This window comes from Podarcis cretensis, assembly GCF_951804945.1.
Source record: "Podarcis cretensis genome assembly, chromosome: 1".
Lineage (NCBI taxonomy): Eukaryota > Metazoa > Chordata > Lepidosauria > Squamata > Lacertidae > Podarcis > Podarcis cretensis.
Window position 1 is genome coordinate 131,281,284 of NC_137170.1, and position 14,476 is coordinate 131,295,759.

A 14,476-nucleotide genomic window follows, 5' to 3' on the forward strand; every position below is an offset into this window, starting at 1 on the left:
CTAAGCTTATGGGGCCATCATGCAATTGACTACAAAAAGCTATTTTTCTTTGTCATTTGCTATGGGGCTTCATAGGTGTGGCCCATAGACTGTGTTTTCAAACTGTATACCAACATCTTTGTACACAACCTTTTTCAGAATTTAAGGGGACTGCTTCTAAGACTTATAAGCTTCTCATCAATGTGTCCATGTGGTCTATAGTGGCATTGAAATATGCATAGGAAGAAGATCTCAGGATAAAAATAGATGATTCCAATTTAGAATGTTTGTAGACCCACCTGCCCCTGAAATCTATTTCTGCTAAAATTAAGAAGGCAGTCCTCAATATTGTATTTCACTGGCACTGGATCCTGGTGAAACATCATAGTATTAATCCAAATATATTTCCATTGTGCTTGGGGTTGTGGGTGGAACTGTACATATGTTAAGCATTACAATGATTTTTTTCTACAATTTTGGGCAACTCCTAAACCCAGATCCTCGTTTCCCACTACAGTACTGTCAAAAGATAGTGAGTTAGGTTTTTCTGTGTAACACAAGGAATTTGTTGCTTTATTGCTGGCAATAGTGCAGGCACAGATAGCACGCCACTGGAAATGCAAAATAGGGTTGTGAAAGAAAGGATGGTTGGACAGGATCTGGTCTGTGGCACTCTCAGAAAAGCTCACTTACCATAATAGACTGGTCCACAGCACTTCAAAACAGGATTGTTTTGAATCAATTTGGTTTCTGTTTTTATGTTGTGTTGACAGAAAGTCAACTGTCAGGTCCCCGGTTACTCAGGTATCACTTTGGAGAGAGCTAATTCTTCCACATGATGATAAGCTTAAAACAATAAGCTGCCACCTACTTGCTCATATTAATCATTCCCTCTACATCATCTTGTACTCAATTACAGAAAATGTGTATTCTGCTTTTCTCTCTTTGTTGCGTTTTTACTTTTTTATCACTCTGGCTACTTATTTTTTATATTACTCTTGAACTGTATATGTTCAATAAAAACATTAGGGGAGAAATTATATACTGCCCAATAAAAAGGTAAAAGGTAAAAGTAAAGAACCCCTGGACAGTTAAGTTCAGTCAAAGGCGACTATGGGGTTGTGGTGCTCATTTCACTTTCAGGCCAAGGGAGCCGGAGTTTGTCCACAGACAGTTTTCCAGGTCATGTGGCCAGCATGACTAAACCGCTTCTGGAGCAACAGAACACAGTGATGGAAACCAGAGTGCACAGAAACGCCGTTTACCTTCCAGCCACAGAGGTACCTATTTATCTACTTGCACTGGTGTGCTTTCGAACTGCTAGGTTGGCAGGAGCTGGGACAGAGCAACGGGAGCTCACCCCGTTGCAGGGATTCAAACCACCGGCAAGCCCAAGAGGCTCAGTGGTTTAGAGCACAGGACCACCCACATCCCTACTGCTCCATAACAAAGGTGTCAACTAAGAGGTTAACAGTAAAAATTAAAACCATAATATATAAAAGTGAGACATAAACATGAAATAAAAAATGGATACTGGCCAGTATAAAAATGTAATAAGAAAGTAAGTAAATGGCTTGTGCACCATACACTAAAAGATTATCCTCCTAACTACAGGTCTCTCCAATAATGACTGAGAAGAACATTCTCCTGACTGACAACGTCATCTGTGTGCCAAATGCAAACAAAGAAATGCACTGAGCTACTTTGATGACTGCTTCACATCTAAACTTCCTCAAGATATTTTGAGCTGTAGATGACAGTCAGTAAAAGTCTCTACTTGTCAAGAGTACATAATTTGCAATGGAGAGTCTAATAATATACACCACTGTGTTGTGTGAACCCAGCAACTACTGACATAATTGTTGTATGTGCTCTCTGCCATAATTGGAACTAAAGTAGTTTATCCTTAGAATGAATGGCTTAGAGACTGGAGTGTTTCAACAAAAGACAGATCTCGACAGAAATTTCTCACTCTGGATCAACCAGCATATCCACATTTTATTTAAATTAAAGACAGCTGGAAGGTTTTATGAAGCAAGGATAAAAATAGGCATCTATCCAGTTGACAAGAGGGATACCCCTGCCAAACTGTTTCCCTTGTGAAACAATCAGCTGCTTGGCGGTACTTGATCCATTCTCAAGAAAATTTTTAAAAAGGTTATGGAAAATGCATCTTGCATACAAGTGCCAAAATGAAGAAAACTCCCTAAACTAGTTAAATATCTCATTTTATATAAAACTAAATTATATATGCCTGAGGAGAGAGAAGGATTGTACTATGCTAAGCACAATCAACCAGGATGTAGGATTAATAGCTGTTATTGCAATGTTTTTAGAAAAGGTGGAGGGTAAAGAGGAATAGTCAAGACTGGCCCGTACGGGCAGGGGTACCTTTACCTTTACCTTTACCTTAAAGAGGAATAATTAGATCCTTGTATCTCATCTATTTGTAATAGAGAGAACATGCATTAATACATAGGCAAAGCCGCTTGCTGTTAAGAAAAACTTTTCAAAAGCAAAATTTTTCAGAGTGCCCTTTCCTCTGTTTCTCTGCATCCTATTATGATGCTTTGAACTTCCTATTTTGAAGAGTTATTACTTATAGTCAAACACTATTAAAAGGTAAGCAGGATTATTCTGGTTAGGACAGGACAGACAAGACAGCTTTCGCACTTATGCACACCTGACCTCCCAGTGCAAATGGCTTAGATTTTTATGAGAAGTCAAACACTTTAGCAACAGTACAGTCGCACCTCATTTTGAGTCCGTCCCGTTTAGGGTCCATTTCGTCGAACGTCTGCGGCAAACCCAGAAGTACCAGAACAGGCTACTTCCGGGTTTGCCGCTCACTCTCACGCAGAAGCTCTAAATTGCGCATGCGCAAAGTGGTGATTTGTCGAGCATCCCTTTCGTCGAGCGTCCGGGGCTCTGGAACGGATCCCGGATGCAAAAGGAGGTACGACTGTATGCACAGCACGTGCAAGGTTGTAAATGGAAGCAGTTCAAGACTAACAAGAGGAGATATAGTAAGATAAGGGGATTTCCTTAGATTTATTTGAATCAGACGGTCTATGGGCCAAGAGTAGCTTTCACCATAACAAAACAAAACCACTCCATAGTTACGTAGAGAAAAACCTGAAAATACTAAATACTAAAACCTAGGCAGCAAAATAATAAAACAATGTGACAAACATGAAATAAAGGTCATAGAAGTGTTTTGCTATTATTGGCATAATGCTGAATCCTTCCTTGAAGCAGATAATGATGACCACAACTTCTAGGATTAGTCAAAATGTTTGAGAAAACACTGTACAGTACTGTACTTTATCTTTGTGGATTTCTGAATGGTAGTGACACATAGTTTTCTCATGGAATCAAGTTCTCTTTCATTTTCATCTACAGTGGTACCTTGGGTTACGGACTCCACTAACCCAGAAATAGTACCTCGGGTTAAGAACTTTGCTTCAGGATAAGAACAGAAATTGCACGGCGGCGGCACAGCGGGCCCCATTAGCTAAAGTGGTGCTTCAGGTTAAGAACAGTTTCAGGTTAAGAACGGACCTCCAGAACGAATTAAGTACTTAACCCGAGGTACCACTGTATAACTTCCTGCCCCGTCGACACAGAAAATGTTGCAAGTGTATTGCCATTTTGTTGCTCCACTTGAGTCACTTATTTTGGTTTCCTCCCTGCTCCTCCCCCCCACTAAGGTTGCTCCCGCCCCAGTAAAAGCTATTCATTAATGACAGCCATAGTCTTTCATAATTTTACTAGGGCCATAGGTTCTATTTGTTTTGTAGCCTACTTCAATCCTTCAAAATTGAACCAGCCCTCCTTCTTTAAGGCTCATGTAAACAAAAGGAACTGTAGTGAGAGATGTGGAAGGGGGTGCAGCATTTGGCACAATAATTGCTACCTTAGTAAAGAAGTGATCAATCACTGATCAATGTTAGGTAGCAGACAGACTTGCTCTTAAAGTTCTATTCATCTTACAGATACAGTAACATATATTGGCATGGGAGTGGGCAGAGAAGGGAACTGTAAAACAAGAGAGAGGAGGATAGAAATGAGGGCGTCCTGGGTGCAAGGGAGAGTTGGGAAAAGGAGGAGGCAGAGAAAAGGGGACTGAATTTTATAAAGGTGTGTGCACAAGGTAAAGGTAAAGGTACCCCTGCCCGTACGGGCCAGTCTTGACAGACTCTGGGGTTGTGCGCCCATCTCACTTAAGAGGCCAGGGGCCAGTGCTGTCCGGAGACACTTCCGGGTCACGTGGCCAGCGTGACATCGCTGCTCTGGCGAGCCAGAGCCGCACACGGAAACGCCGTTTACCTTCCCGCTGGTAAGCGGTCCCTATTTATCTACTTGCACCCGGAGGTGCTTTCGAACTGCTAGGTTGGCAGGCGCTGGGACCGAGCAGCGGGAGCGCACCCCGCCACAGGGATTCGAACCGCCGACCTTTCGATCGGCAAGTCCTAGGCGCTGAGGCTTTAACCCACAGCGCCACCTGCTGCATATAAGGGGGCTGCATATAAGAGAGAGGATCAGGCATGGAAATAGGGACGAACTGTGTGCAAGGGAAAGTTGAGAAAAGCAAGGACGACTTTTTACATGAGTAATTGCCATCTGAACTTTTTCCTTGGTGAGCACCTGAGCAACAAACTGAAACTAACCTTGCTCCTGGAACCACCAAAGTCACGTGCATATCCACCCAAGCACAGCACTGTGTTTAGCTTAGACACATCATGGCTGGGCTAAGGAAACTTTTCAGCTCAAAGGCTGCATTCCCCTCGGGGCAACTTTCCAGAGCCCACATACCAGCGGTGGGTGGGACTAGAGACAAAAGTTAGTGGAGCAATCAACATGAATTTTAACTTAATGCAATAGGCTAGTTTCTACACAGATCCCTGCAAGGGACACCTACGTATTCCTGCATAGCAGGGGGTTGGACTATATGAACCTCAGGGTCCCTTCCAAGTCTATGATTCTATGAGTCTGTAGAATGTCAATGCTGAATTTTTTTGTACTTTTATTGCTTCTTTTATATCTTATATTGTATTACATTGCATTACAATTTGAATTCTATGGAATGCAAATTTCAATACATACATTAGATGAAACAAAAAAGCAATAAAAATGCAATTAAAAATCATAACAGCATCTAGCACAGTGCACTGCAACTGCTACAATAGGCAAAAAAATCATTAAATGGTTCACCGAGACCATCAGCAATTTTCAAGTGGTCCACAAAGGGAAAAGATTTGGGAAACTGCATTATGCCATAAAAGCAATTCACTTTTAAAGTTAAAAAAACAGCTTTTAAAACAATGCAGGATGGTCTTCTAGTGAGAATGTTTTTTTGTGTGTGTGTTAATAGGCATAATAAAATGTGTACTTAAAGTAAAAAGAAAAACTGAAAAATGTGACCCAGATAGTTTAATGGTTCTGTGGTTCTCATTCATCATTTTAAAAACATCTCTGACCTAGTTTTATGTTTCTAATATTTGATATGCTTTTGCCAAAGAAACCAGATTACATTTTTTTTTTTACAGAAAGACAGTGCAACTGTTCGGAATGCTGAGCCATTACTAGATAATGCTAGCACCTAACATCCTATAGTCCCAGAAGGGATAAACTATAGACTATACCCACAGCAGTCATATACACAACATTTTTAGAAAAATACAAAGGCCCTTGTTCACACATACTAAGCTGCTGTTTGTTTAACAAAGCATGACTGAACAACAAGCAGTCCCACAGGTGATCAAACAAACCATGGCTTTTTTCTCCAAAGCTTGATTTGCTTTCCAGTTGATCGTGCTTTGTAGCTAGATTGCGCACCTGGGTTGGGATGGGCAAACAAACCATTGCTATGGAAGAGTGCCAGGTTTACAAGTAATACCAAACCATAGTTAAAATAAACCAAATTAATAAACCAACAAAAAGCATGGCTTCAGATTGTGGGTTTTAGCATGTCCATATTTATGTAGCTCAGCAGGGTTTGGGTAATCAAAAAACTATGGTGTTAGAAACTCAGGTATATAAGCTAATCACCAAATGGGACCTTAAACCTGGGTTACAGTTGCCACAACGGTATGTCTAGGGACCACCACCCCCAGATATTATTATCATAATCATCATTATTTCTATACCACTTTATGTTTTAAAGAAAAAAATATCAAAGTTCACATTAAAACATCAAATAAAACACTTCAAAATAAAACAAATTCAAGCTTCAAGGAAAATATTTCAGATCCTTCTCTGTGACATTTTGCTTTTCCCATGTTTATTTACCTACTTAATTTATACAGCTGCCCCATAGCAGAAGCACTCTAGGAAGTCAGTGTGGTGTAGTGGTTAGAGTGTAAGATAAGGGCCTGGGAGGCCAGAGTTCAAATCCCCGCTCAGTCATGAAGCTCACTGGGTGACCTTGGGCCAGTCACAGCCTCTTAACCTGCCTCACAGGGTCACTGTAGGGATTAACTGAGGAGGTGTGAACCATGTACTCTTTGGACAAAAAGGTGGGATATAAATGCAATAAAAAGGACCCGGGTGGCGCTGTGGGTTAAACCACAGAGCCTAGGACTTGCCGATCAGAAGGTCGGCGGTTTGAATCTCCATGACGGGGTGCGTTCCCGTTGATCTGTCCCAGCTCCTGCCAACCTAGCAGTTCGAAAGCACATCAAAGTGCAAGTAGATCAATAGGTACCGCTCTGACGGAAAGGTAAACGGTGTTTCCGTGCGCTGTACTGGTTCGCCAGAAGCGGCTTAGTCATGCTGGCCACATGACCCGGAAGCTGTACGCCAGCTCCCTTGGCCAATAAAGCGAGATGAGCACCACAACCCCAGAGTCGGTCACGACTGGACCTAAATGCAATAAATAAGCTCTTCTGCTTACCAGCTTAAGAAAGCTGGAGGGGCCAACCAGAAAGATGTCATTTGCCAACCTGGCATTCCAGAGACCTACAGGTGGTCACAGTTGGAACTGTGCCAGTCACAAAACGTGTCTGACGACTAACAATTACTGTATAATGCTTGCAGGATACCAGCAATGGTTTTCCTACTGTATATAAGGATGAATTATAAGTCTGGAAGGGCAAGCTTGATTTTTAAAAAATATAGAACTAGTGATATTGTCACATATGAGTCCGGAGCATGTACACACACACTCAAATGATGGACTAGCTTCCCCCACACCTACAGAAGTCCTAGATTTTTCTTCTTCAAATAAACCTAGGTTCTTTCAAAGGAGAGGGGATGACATATGTTAGAAACTGAGAGGAGGTACAAACATGTAGCCTCAATATAAATGGTGAACAAATTGTAGAACAGGAGAGGGGAGAAATGAAGCTTGGAAAGAAAGAAAAAGGCTATTAGCGCAATCCACAAGATGGCCGGAGTCACATGCCCCTGGTTCAATTCAGCCCTATTTGCTAACAGGTTTTTCCAAATGAACACTATCTGCATAGCTCATTTCCACCATAATGTTTGTGTGATGGAAATGACAGGGGATAGTCTGAAAAATAACAAAGCTGCAAAATATTTGACACAGTATCCCAGAGCTGCACAAAATGAAGAACCTGTGCAACAAGGAGAAAGGCTGGGAAAAGAGCGATAAATGGAATGAAAAAAGTGTTAAAAGTTGTGTGGCTAGACAAAGATGAAAACTACAGAAATTTGGTCTGCCTCATACATATAGAAATTATCAATGACAGTATAAGGGTGTAACTCACGAGGAAACCAAGCTAGAGTAACAAGATTAAGATAATGAAACATATATCTATCTGATGACAGAAAGAACTTCCGTAAAATAACTTTGGTTGCTCATAATAGATCAAATGGTTTTAAGATACCAGTTGAAAAGAAACAAACAACATCTTAAACAATAACACACTGATTATGGCATCAGCTTTTGTGGACTGCAGGCCACTTAATCAGATGCACTGAGTGTAATACAACCGTATTATGCATACATGTATATGGAAGGAAGTGGAGTTACAGGAGAAGTGAACTGTAAAAGTACAGTGACCAAAATGGCAGTTTAAAAAAATTAAGTAATGTACAAAACAATATAAAAAGCAAGCAACATATCACATAGGGAGAGGAGCAGGTAAATGAACCCATGATAATGTGGTTGACATTATTAGACTCTGTAACAGTGCTGCCTGGGTAGATATGGGGACAAAGCTGGCATGTGGTTTTTTGCAGTGTCTGGTTCTTGCATTTATGGGTTTTTTTACCAGGCCTCCTATTGCTGGTTTGTAACTGTACTGGTCTATTACCCAAGGTCTGCAAGATAGGAGTGTCATAAGAACAAGCCATGGGAACATTTTATGGGCCTCTACAAATGTAAACCAACCAATATATCTACATGCCAAAAAAAAAAAAAACAAAAACCATGCAGAGGAGTGTTTTGAAAATATGCCATGTGCAGAAATCAACAAGCATCCAAAATATTGTTCCCAAAGCATGATCCAATCACGTTCCTCTTTCTCAATAGGGAATAACCTTCCTGAAGATATTATCATAATTAATGATGGAGACAATGGAAGATAAAATCTTTCCAGTTCCCAAATCAGGGATTTATCAAACTCCAGATATCCAGAGGAAATAGCATAACTAACTATGGTCTAAAGGCAGGACAGATTAACAAAAAAATGAACAAACAAACAAAAACTAGGACTGAGTTTATACACAGCTGCTGATAAAAATGAGTAGTGAAAATAATCCAGAAGGTTTTCATTTGGCATTAAAAACGGTAAAATAAATGGTATGAGTTGGATGTGTCTGACCCTGAACCTGACACATCAATGGGCATTAAGTCCCTAAAACCAAATGGTGGTGTGCCTCTAGAATATTAAAAAGCAATAAAGTAAGCACAAATAATATCATTTAAGAGTGTTTTATACACAGGCAACCCCCCCCATTTGTGCATAAGCCCAACCCCCATTCCAGCCTCTTTGAGGTTGAAAAGGACTTGTGTCAGCGAAATGGTTGCTGCCCGTATATTGGGGGGGGGGGGGCAATGGAGGAGACAATGGAAAATAAACTATTTCCAGTTCTCAAATTAGGGATTTATCAAACTTTATCAGGTCTGGTGTCCGCCTGTTGTACAAATGTTCCAGGGAAGATTTGGTGCTGGAGGGAAGGAAAGAGAGAAAGGATATATGCTTGCCATATTTGTCTTATACAAATTCCAGTTACTAATCTTGTTCTTTGAGGAAGAATTGCCTCAACCTTGCTTGTAGGTACCTGTTGCTAGCTGGTTCCCTCACCTCCCTGCATCCCTGCTCCAAAGCTTAACTTCCTCTTGGTGGGGGGAGGGGACTTCTCATTGGGTCCCAGTTCAAAATAGGGAAAAGGTCCAAAATTTCTCAAAGAGGTGGCAGTGTACGGCAACCCCACCTGCAGGGGAAACAGGAGCCACCAGGAGAAGAGCTGATGGTGCAGGTCAATGAGGAGTCTGGGTTCCAGCTGTGGCTGAAATAAAACACACTTCCTTTTTCAAAGTGGAGAGCAAGACAACTAGGGAGAAGTGGTGCCAGAAGGCAATGCCTTGGAGAGTGGTGGAGGGAAGAGTTCCCAGCCAAGGAACAGCTGCAAGATCGGCCTGGTTCTTGTCTCCAAGCCTAAGATACCAGCTCAGTGCCTCCTCCGCAACAGTAGTATACCTATGGGACCGCCTGTATGCCCCACAGAGGACCTTAAGGTACATAAATAGTAACACCCTAGAGGTCCCAGGCCCTAAGGAAGTCAGATTAGCCTCAGCTAGAGCCAGGGCCTTTTCAACACTGGATCTGGCCTGGTGGAACGCTCTGCCTCATGAGACCAGGGATCTGATTTCTTTCCACAGGGCCTGTAAGACAGAGTTGTTCTGCCTGGCCTTCGGCTTGGAATCAACTTGATCTCCTCCCCCTCTTTCCTTTTTCTTTCTGTGATGGAACTCCTATTTGGGGACTTCCCTGGCTTTTTTCTGGCCCATGTAGGACCAGCCTGAATAGTTGGCCTTGGTGAAGACTTGACGTTTTCATCCCTTAAAAAGTTTTCGATTTGAGTTCCTACTGAAATGAGGCTTTATTTTTAATGTTTTAATGTTGTATTTCAATCAATTGTTTTTATACCTGATGTCAGCTGCCCTGAGCCCGGTCTGGGCTGGGGAGGGCAGGGTATAAATAAAATTTCTCCTTCTCCTTCTTCTTTCCTAAGTGTGGCCACCCCTTGGACTCACTGCTAGAGCTGATCCCAGTAATTGTGCATGCTATTTCTCTGCCAAGGGCAGTGCAAAAGCCAACCCCCTCACCACCACTTGGTGGGACTCTGCATAGCTATTTGCTATGGAATTGTTCCAGGTTTCCCTGAGCATAGTTTCACCTGTGATGCTGTCCTGAGCCCCCCAGCAACAACCTGATAATACTACCCTTAAACATGCATCTTGTACCTAAAACATTCTAACAACAGTGGTACCTATGGTTACGAACTTAATTCGTACTGGAGGTCTGTTCTTAACCTGAAACCGTTCTTAACCTGAGGTACCACTTTAGCTAATGGGGCTTCCCGCTAATGCCGTGCCACCAGCGTGCGATTTCTGTTCTCATCCTGAGGTAAAGTTCTTAACCCGAGGTACTACTTCTGGGTTAGCGGAGTCTGTAACCTGAAGTGTTTGTAACCCAAGATGTTTGTAACTCGAGGTACCACTGTAAATGTATAACAACAGAGAAAGGATTTTTTAAAACCCACATACAATAGAATTGCCATAACATTTAAATGCATTAGTGATTGATAAATTAACAAACAAGTGAAACAAACAGATGCAACCTCATATGAATATTTTAGATTCCAGAAGAGATTACTGTATTTACAGACTGATCCTCAATGTGTTCAATAGGAATTGCAGTTTACTCCAAGTATGAATAAGATTACAATCCCAGTTGTGGTCTCCCTCAGCAATATTTCCTACTCACGTGCACTTTCCCCAAACTGTCTCCTTAAAATTGCTTGTTCCTGGAATACCATTGTATTCTGGAATGCAGTGCTACATACAGAGAAGGGCCACATACCAAGTGAGGCATGGCAAAACAACTAGATCTATATTCTGTACACATAACCGTAAGAGAAACTGGCACATTAACAGCCCGCACTGTCAAATTTAGTCACTGGAGAAAGACACTGAGACGCTGGAATCTGATTCAGCATTTTTCCAGATCCTTACACTTCTCCGCCCCTTCACTTACAAGGGTTGCTTCAGTAAGCAGAGGGCTATAATTTAACAGGCTACACAAAAGTGGCAAAACTGTTCAAATATGATATGTAACTGCATTTCTACACACATATTTGGTTTCAGGAAACTGAATCTTAGAGGAAGAAAGACAAGTTTTTCCCCCAAAAGAGTAACCATAAAAATTAATTTGAATTAAACCAGAGAAAACTATGATAAGCCAGCTAATAGCCTTTCAGATATAAAATATATTCATCTTGCACTACTTTAGTGTTATCATTAGAATGGAAGCTTCCGCCTCTTGTAAAAGGCAGGTCCCTTGTAAAATATCTGCTTCTGGAACACTTCAAAAGTCCAAAGACAACCTCTTCTTGTGTCATTGATACCTGCTATGCATCCATTATTTCTTTCACATCTCTGCAGCCTTATTTTTTTCTTGTTGTATATGTTTTCTTGGAACATGTATATATTCCCCACTACGATTCTTCTGTCTCCTTTACAGATTATCCCTTTCCACCTTTCAGTGCCACACTGTCCTTCCCAGAATTCACACGACTTCTGGGCTCTAAACTACATTTTTTATAAACCACCCAGAAGACTTTGGTTGATGGGAAATCTAGAAATCTACTGAGAGAACTTTCAGATACATCAGAAGCATCACACCAAACTTGCCTTTGTTAACAACTGTGTGGGGTCTGGGGGTTTGTTTTTACAATCAAGCAGATAGAATTTTTATGAAATAATGAAAATAAAAGATAGATTTCTTACAACTGCTGGTATTATGCAGATCTGTAACAGTGCTAGTTCAAGCAGGCACTTTCATTGCCATTTCTGCATTATCTTAAGTTTTGCTCCTTTTTGCACAAGAAGCCAGTATACATTATTGCAAAAATGGGAACAAACATTATCAAACAGTTATCTACAACAAAAAGCATTTCTCCTACTTCATCCTTCCCATTTCACCAATAATCCTCACCATGCACTAGAAACCTCTCCTCATCCAAATGGTAGCCACCAGCTGTGCCGCCAGGACTGATTCTTCAACACCATGCCAACCCCACTATTCTCTGTACAGCTATGCGAACACATTCTGAAAGGAAACATTTATTTCATGCCAATCCATGCTTGCAACCCCTTTGCCCTCAAGTTCTTAATTTGTGAGGCTTTCGCGAGAATTATTCCACACGGATTTGCATATCCTTGCAAGAGAGGCGCTATGTTGGTCTGCTAGCTCCACAGGGCGGAGTCCGTCCGTCCCCTGCTGGCACTGCCTGAATGCCTCAGTCCTGAGCAAACCCTTCTTCTGACAGCCTCTAAGTCCGTTCTGAAAGCTCGGCTAAGTGCTATTGCTTTCCTATTTTTACGTTCAAATCTCTGCCTATTTGACAGCAATCCTCGGGAATGCCGCTGGGAGAGATTTCAGATTTGGGGGGGGGGGAGAGGGGAGCTAACCAGAGTACTAGACCAACCCCTCTCTCTCCAGCGCGCAGCCTGCACTTAACAGATTCCAGAAGGAAGGAGGGGTGTAAGGGTGGAGGCTGGATCCACAAGCAGTTGGGTATAGCAACAGACAGAGAAGGGATGTACTGTAATGCTGTTTTCTGCTGCAAGCCCATCCCTCCCCTCTCGCATGCAGGCTGGAGGAAAAGGGGACTGGCTCGCTGGGTTGCTTGCTCCATGGAGACCTTTCCTGCATGCAGAAATGCGCTGTACATAAATACACCCAAGTCGTGCACTCCCCCCCCAATAATTCAGAAAAGACCCTGCTGCACCCATTCTCCCAATGAAAACACACACACACATACATATGCATATATAGCTATATAGATGTGGGTATAGATACAGATATATAGATATGGATATATAGCTATACAGATGTGGATATAGTGGATATAGATATAGATATGGATATATAGCTATATGGATGTGGATAGTGGATATAGATATGGATATATAGCTATATGGATGTGGATAGTGGATATAGATATGGATATATAGCTATATGGATGTGGATAGTGGATATAGATATGGATATATAGCTATATAGATGTGGATAGTGGATATAGATATGGATATATAGCTATATAGATGTGGAGATATAGCTATATAGAAATATAGATGTGGCTACAGATATATAGATGTGGATATAGATATAGATATGGATATAGATGCAGATATATAGATATAGATTTGGATATAGATGCAGATACAGATCTATAGATGCGGATACAGATTTATAGATGTGGATACAGATATAAGCTCATCCCGGGGGCTGGGTGGGGTGAGGCAGGGTGGGGTACATTTCGAAACATGAATCCCTCTCCCAACACTTACTTAGCTTTTTTTTTAATTTTTGGGTGGGGGAAGAAGACATTCCTACCTCTAACCGCCCCCTCCCCACGCTGCGACCCGCAAGCAGGGACAATAAAAAAACGGGAGACCCTCCCCAGCGAGGGGAGGAAAAGCGCCTGGCGAAAAGGGGCGGCGGGGGGGGGAGGGAGGGAGGGAAAGCGGGCGGCAAAGGCCGGGGGGGGTCTCTCTCCGGCCCCACCCCACCGCACCCCCTTACTAACAGGCTCCGCCGCCTCTGCTCCCGGGGGAGGAGGCGGCGGAAGAAGAGACCCCTCACACCCACAACGCCGGGTGTGGGGAGGGGAAGGTGTGGCGGGGAAGCGAAGGCAAGCGGGGCTCTCTCACCGTGGCGGCGGCTGTTGCTCCTGCTGGACACCCGGCGGCGGCGGCTGCTGCTGCTCCTCCTTTTCCCTCAGCGCCCTGGCTGGGCTTGGCTGCCTCCTCCGCCCGCCCGCCCGCCCGCCCGCGGAAACCCCTCAAGCCAAGGCTGACGAGATTCCTTCCTTCCTCCGACGCCTCACAATCTTTCTCTCTCACACAAGCCGCAGCAGCCGGCCGGGCTCCCTCCTCCTCCTCCGCCCCGCTTCTCCTTCTTCTCCTCCTCCTTCTCCTTCTTCTCCCCTCAGTCAGCTCACTTCCGGCGCGCAGGCCTCGCCTCGCCGCGCCTCCCCGCCTTTCTCCTCCTCCGGCGGCTGCGGGAGCGGCAAGGAGAGATGCCTCCCGCCCGGCTCCGCTCCCACTGGGCCTCCCGCGCGAGGAGGAGGCGGAGGAGGAGGAGGAAACTAGCCTCGCCCTCCAAGCGCCCCTCCCGCCAATCCGCGGAACGAGAGCTCCTCTGAGCATGCGAAGAGTCCCCCCCCCGCCCGCCCCTAGGTGCCAAACTCCGGGGTCCCTCCGGCCCCGCCTCCAAACAAATATTCGACGGAGCCCACC

At 43.4% G+C, this 14,476-nt stretch overlaps 1 protein-coding gene across 5 annotated transcripts in view; it reads right to left on the bottom strand.

Annotated features, from left to right (window-relative positions):
* The window catches only part of RAPH1 (Ras association (RalGDS/AF-6) and pleckstrin homology domains 1), an 81,487-nt gene extending 67,410 nt beyond the window's left edge, over positions 1-14,077 (bottom strand). For all 5 annotated transcript variants that reach the window (XM_079976019.1, XM_079976018.1, XM_079976017.1 and 2 more), the window contains exon 1: positions 13,889-14,077. The gene's annotated coding sequence lies outside the window, so the exon portion shown is untranslated. The remainder of the gene's footprint in view (positions 1-13,888) is intronic.
* Positions 14,078-14,476: the final 399 nt, after the last annotated feature.